The following is a 6,974-nucleotide window of genomic DNA, read 5'->3' as shown; positions in this document are numbered from 1 at the left end:
AGTAGTTGCCACTTCTGAATGAAGCAGACCCATCAGTACCAGTTTGCTCTTTCTGTCAGAAAGGGTACAAGAGCTGAAGTTTTTACAAATGGGACAGTCACTATCTAAATGCAACCCCCTGAGGCACATTACATACAAGAATCTTGTGCTCGCACTTTTTAAACCTTTGCTTGGATTCCTTGTCCATTTCTGCTAAGAGTAAAGTATGATCACAGCAACACAAATAACCAAAAAGGACTAAAACAAGATTAACAATGGTAACACACAAGCTGCAAGTTCCTAGCCACAAAACAGCACAATTGACAAGAACACTACTTACTACTCAACTTTTCAAAAAAGGCAGTAGCTAAGCTGACCAAAAAGTTGTCTGCTTGACAAGGGTCAGGGAGAGATGAAGAGAAGACAGAAGAAAATGACAGAAACACAGCAAAGAAAATCACTAAAGACCAAGATAAAATCTACTAAATGTCTCTCTAAAAATTCTCAAAAAAAGACACATCTACATAAATAAGAGGCTTCCATAGTGGCAATGAGAACTGCTGAATTTATGCAAGGCAAGGGAGTATGGTTAGAGGAGGAGCTTGAGTTTGTGAAGAGTTTGTTTGCTGGAAAGAACAGGTTCCAGGTGTGACCAGTCCAATGGTTTTCAGTTTCTGGACAGAACCACAAAAATTTGCCTAATTTCAAATGTGAACTGAATTAACTCATGCTGGAAGCCTACACAGTTTGTCCTGTTAATAACTCTTTAGCCAACAGTACTAATTAGTGAAAATCATTTTCGCATTTTTCAATTTCTTCTGGCAATGGACTGTATTTTCCACAGCAGAAATCTATACAACATAGATATTAAAGTATAAATGGTCTGGAGAGACTTTGTAGGTGTAATTGAAAAAAAGGCAAACAAAAGGAAAGCAGTAGAGCTACTTGGAACACATGAAGTGGCCTGCCTTCACTTCCATACTGCTGCAGCCACACAAGGTTCTACCTGTAAGGAAAACATTCAGCATTATGCTCTTTGGTGCTGCTGCATTAAAGTAACGTCACTGTTTTTCAGTATATTGCTTGTAAGCTGCTTTAGTAAACCAGCAGCTTTGAACATAGCCTTCCAAATGAATCTGCTCAATAGCATTTATTTAGCACTGATAAAGTGGTAAACATATTTTTGTAAAGAAAACATACAAAAACGTAAAACCAATACACACAAATATGCTATAAAATACAATAAGAATGTAGCATTGTTAAGTTGCCTGATGTTTGTTTATTGGTTAGTTCTAGGCTAATTGCCCTTGTGTGACACTTTAAGCTTATTTAATTATTATCCCGTTTGAGACTCAAACCTTTTTACCTTATGTCTGCAAGGTACAAAAACGTAACCATTACGACAACTCCTAATTTGTATATAAAGATCCGTGACAGACAGTCAAAACAATGAAACAATCCGACTTTTCTCTACAAAGAATGAGACATTTCAAGGGCAGGAGTAAATATTACATGACATCTACCCTTGAAAGATATTATAGCTATTGCAGCAAAATGATACATTTACACTTTAGCTAAAGTTTAAGTACAAATCATACATAGTTGCTTACATTTCAGCAGTTAGACATAACAAAGCTTAATGCAGAAGAACAGTTTTAATTTGGACAGGATGCCTCAACTGCTTATGTTCTTCTGCAAGTCAAACAGGACTTCTGATGTGGGTAGAGGCAAAGCATCACTTCTTTTGTTTCTCAAATAAATCTAAGAGTTTTACAGTGGGAGCTTATAAGTGACTGGAAGTTTTGCAGTATTATCTTCTGGGTCTGCTTTGTGTGACTCCCAGAATGATATAAAAAGAAGTTGTGTACCTACCATAACGTTCCATGTTAATTGTCCTTCATCTCGCCTTCCTTCTTGCTGGATGGGTTCAAAGCTGATCCTCGGCTCCAACTCGGCCACTTACTATAGCTCGAGAGCTCTTTACTGGCTCGAGGCTACCCCTTATCCCAGAATGCCCAGCGTAAGCTACCCAGATCTCATTTGAGATAGCTTACACTACACATAATTACAGAAAATAATCCATTAATAAAACTGGATATACAGTTAACGGTCATGGTTTGGTTGGGAAGCAACTAATAAAACAAATTAGCCAGTGAAACCATTGAGATACTCCTCTCAATCCTCGAGGAAGGGGGACGGAGGGAGGGATGCAAAAAGGAAGGCGAGATGAAGGACAACTAACATGGAACGTTATGGTAGGTACATAACTTCTTTATGTTAAGTTGTCCAATCTTGCCTTCATTCTTGCTGGATGGGACAGCGTCCCTAGCACCTCAATCCTGGGTAGCTCATTGGAACAGACTTTTCAGAACCGTGGAATCAAAGGAAGCCCTGCCCCGGGAGACCATATCTACTTTGTAATGAGAAATGAATGTAAGAGGATCTGCCCAAGTAGCTGCTGCACAAATTGAATCTATGGCAATCAAGATTGAAACGTTACCGAAGTAGCTACTGACCTGGTTGAATGACCTTTGGGTTTTGTCGGAAGACCTTTTTGTTGCAAATGGTAGGTATGGGCTATGATGTCTGATAACCATTCTGACAATGTTACTTTAGAAACTGGAAGGCCTTGTTTGTTGTTAGTAAATAAAGGAACAACTGATCTGATTTTCTCATCTCTTTAGTTCTATGGAAATAGAAATGCAGTTGTCTATGCACATCCAATTGGTGTAATCTGTATTCCGCCTTTTTGGAATGATTAGGGAAAAAGAAAGGAAGGTCAATGGTTTGATTCAAATTATGTTCTGAACAAACTTTAGGTAGAAAAGTTTGTGTTTGTTCTCAGAGAAACTCTGTCTTTGTGAAAAACTAGGTATGGAGGGCGAACGCATGGTGCATGAAGTTCTGAAACACATCTGGTAGAAGTAATAGCAACTAAGAAAAGAGTTTTCCAAGAGAGACATTTCAAGAAACATGATGCTGCTGGTTCAAAGGGTGGCAGTATCAAGGAGGCCAGAACCAAATTGAGATCCTAAGGTGGAAGGGGCTCTTTTACTGGGGGTCTAAGTAGAGATGTACCTCTCATGAAGGCCTTACAGAGTTTGTGAGACATTATGCTGGAGTTAGAAACTCCGACATGAAAATTTTAAATGGCAGCTAATTGTACTCTGATGATAGCAGCTGCTTCACCAGAATGAAACAGTTCTGCTAAGAAATCCAAAATCTTGTGTACAGGAGCTATAAAAGGATCTAAATTTCTGGATTCTGCCCAGTAAGAGAAACTTTTCCATTTGCTAGCATAGACTTTACTTGTATTTGTCTTATTGGAAGAAACAATATCACGCACTGCTGGGGAAATATTGGTGAGCATGGCTAGGATTGGAAGTGGAGTAACCAAGCTGTGAACTTGAGAGATTGGAGGGATTGGTGTAGCCCACCTGACTGATGAATCAAGAGGTCCAGTACTGGGTCCAAAATCCAAGGCTGGGGTAGAAGGTGGGGCTGAAGGAACGGAAACCAAATCTGTCGAGGCCAATAGGGGGCAATGAGGATCACTTTGCAACCCAACGGTTTTGCTTTCTGAATGACTTTTGGAATTAGGGGAAAGGGGGGAAATGCATAAAGGAGTCCCTGAGGTCAACTGTGGACTAGAGCATCCCTGGGTGTCTGGCCTGGAGGAGGAACAAGGGAGAAGTAGCTGCTGCATTTGTTGTTGAGGGGAGAGGCAAAGAGATCGCAGCAAGGCTGGCCCCATTTGCAGAAAATAAGATCCACAATTTACTGTTTCAGAGACCACTCGTGAGGCATGAGGGTCGCCCTGTTGAGCCTGTGCTTTTACGTTGGATGTCCCACGGATATGCATTGCTGTCAGAAAACGTTGGGAAGAAATCGCCCATTGCCACAGTCTGAGGGCCTCTCGGCACAAGGGGCAGGACCTGATTCCTCCCTGTTTGTTGATGTACCAAACCAGTGACATATTGTTCATCTGTATTGCAATAGTCCCGGCAGGGAGAGAGTCTTGAAGAGCTTGCAACGCTAGGAGCACCGCTCTCATCTCCAGGACGTTGATGTGCAAGTGGTACTTGTGAGGTTGCCAAGTGCCTTGGACTGTCTTCCCTAGATAATGCCCTTCCACCCTATCAGGGAAGCGTCCATGGTCACTGTGGCAACCAGATGGGGTTCCATGAAATGTCTGCCCTGAGTAACTAGCTGGGAGACCATCCACCAGGAAAGGTGTCTTCTGCAAGATTCCGTAATTAGCAACATGTGAGACGTGGGTAATTCCTGGAAGGACCATTTGTGTGAAAAGAAGCCACTGAATGATACTCATGTGAAAGCATGCTAAGGGAACTAGAAGAATGGCTGCTGTCATGGACCCTAGAGCTTGAAGAACATATTTGACTTGAATTCTTTTGCTCCTCAGGAGAAGTGACACCTGTTTTTGAATAATCAAAACTCTTTCCTGAGGCAATTTTACAATAATTTTTCTTGTGTTTTGCTCTGCTCCTATGTATGTAATAGACTGATAGGGCAACAAAGCAGATTTTTTGAAGTTTATTGTGATGCCTAGTTGAGCACAGGATGTGATGGTATAATCTCGTGCCTCTAAGTTGTTGCTTGGTGGTAGCAGTGAGGAGCCAGTCATCCAGATAAAGAAACACCTGGAATCCTAGATGTCTCAGGTGAGCCGTGACTGCTGCCATGCATTTGGTGAACACACTGGGGGCTGTGGCGAGACCAAAGGGCAGAGCTCTGAATTGGTAATGACTGGCCCATAGCTGGAAGCGTAGAAATCTCCTGGACCATCTGTCCATTTTTATATGATAGCACGCGTCCTGATGATCTATGGAGCACATCCAATTGCCCTGACCCAGAAAAGGGAAAATGGACTGCAGTGTTACCATCCGGAACAGTTAGTTATGTACTCACCATTACGATCGATGTATGTGGTCCATCTCGCCTACATTCATTACTGATGGGTTCGGAGCCGACAATCGGCTCCGACTCGGCCAACTATTTTCAAGCACTAAGTCTCTAATTGGCTGGGCTAACTGGTATCCCAGGATGCAACTCTCCCAAACCCCCAGATCTTGTTTGCATAAGTCGCAATCACTCCACGCACACATAAACCCTAATAAGAGGATTATCATCCCCCAGAATGGCAAAATAAACCAATTCTGAAGGGTCTCGAAACAATTATCCTCCAAATCCATAGGCAGGGGGCAGGTGGGAGGGTATGTAAGAATGTAGGCGAGATGGACCACATACATCGATCATTATGATGAGTACATAACTAACTGATGTTATGTGGTCCCATCTTGCCTACATTCATTACTGATGGGACAGCGCCCCTAGCTCCCCTAATCCAGGAGGCTCAAAGGAAAACACTCCTGAGAACTGTGGAACCAAAGGAAGCCCGGCCTCTAGATGCCACGTCCAATTTGTAATGAGAAACAAAGGTATGATGAGAGGCCCATGTGGCTGCAGCACAGATGTCGTCTAAGGAAAGTCTGGCATGATAAGCTACTGAAGTCGAAACCGCCCTAGTTGAATGAGCCTTGACTGAGAATGGTAAACTTCTGCCTGCTGAAGAGTAAGCAAAGGTAATGCAATCCTTCATCCACCTGAAAATTGTGCACTTGGAGACAGAGAAACCTGTCCTATTCTCCGAAAAGGAGAAAACAATTGATCTGATTTCCTTGATTGTTTAGTCCCGTGTAAATAAAATCTTAGTTGTCTATGGACATCCAATTGATGAAATTTGTACTCCGCCTTGTCGGAGAAGTTGGAAAAAAACACGAGTAACTCAATGGATTGGTGGAGATTAAGGGTGGATGACACCTTGGGGAGAAAGGATGGGTTAAGTCTCAATGAAACTCTATCCTTATGGAATATTAAATACGGGGGCCTAATGGACAAAGCTTGGAGTTCAGATACTCTTTTAGCTGACGTAATGGCTACCAAAAAGGCTGTTTTCCAGGATAAAAATTTTAATTTGCAAGTGGCAGCCGGCTCAAAGGGGGGAGAAGTGATGGCTTGCAATACTAGACTTAAATCCCATGGCATAACAGGTGTTGACACAGGAGGACATAATAACCAGGCCCCTTTTAGAAATGCTTTGCAAAGTCTATGACTCATAAGAGCAGGCTCATGGAATACGTGGAAGTTAAAAATGGCCGCCAGCTGTACCTTAATGGTGGAAGAAGCAGAGCCTTGTCGGAAAAGCAAAGCTAAAAAGTCTAGGGCCGCTGATATCGGGGCTGTGAATGGATCTAGGCCTTGTGACTGAGCCCAGATGGAGAACTTCTTCCACTTGCTATAGTAAATGTTTCTGGTGGAAGACTTATGTGATGAAGAAAGGATATGGACCACCTCAGGTGATAAGGAATGTAGTCTAATTATTGATGGAAGTGGAGCAGCCAGGCTGATAACCTGAGGGATTGTAGGAAGGGGTGTAACTGTCCTGACATACGAGTCAAAAGGTCTGGTAATGAATCCAGAATCCAAGGACTGTCCACTGCATACCGCTGAAGGAAGGGGAACCAAACTTGGCGAGGCCAGTGTGCAGCAATAAGAATCATCTTGCTTCCCAAACGAATGGCCTTCTGAATCACTCTTGGTAACAGAGGAGACGGAGGAAAGGCATAGAGCAGACTGGGTGGCCAATCGTGGACTAGAGCGTCCCTGGGTGATTCCCCCTGTGGGGGGATCAGAGTGAAGTAGCTGCTGCATTTGGTGTTAAGGGGACTGGCAAAGAGATCACAGCAAGGCTGACCCCACCTGCTGAAGATCCGAGTCGCAACTCGGCTGTTCAGGGGCCACTCGTAAGGCATCAGAATAGCTCTGCTTAGCCTGTCTGCTATCTCGTTGGATTATCCCGGAATGTGCGTTGCCACTAGGAACCATTGGGAAGACACTGCCCAATCCCACACTCTCATGGCCTCTCTGCAGAGTGGATATGACTTGGTACCCCTGGTTTGTTCAGGTACCAAACA

The sequence above is a fragment of the Protopterus annectens genome, chromosome 11.part0 (assembly GCF_019279795.1).
Source record: "Protopterus annectens isolate FY-2018-M chromosome 11.part0, PAN1.0, whole genome shotgun sequence".
In the NCBI taxonomy this organism is placed as follows: domain Eukaryota; kingdom Metazoa; phylum Chordata; order Ceratodontiformes; family Protopteridae; genus Protopterus; species Protopterus annectens.
Note: the sequence above shows the minus strand (reverse complement) of the source record.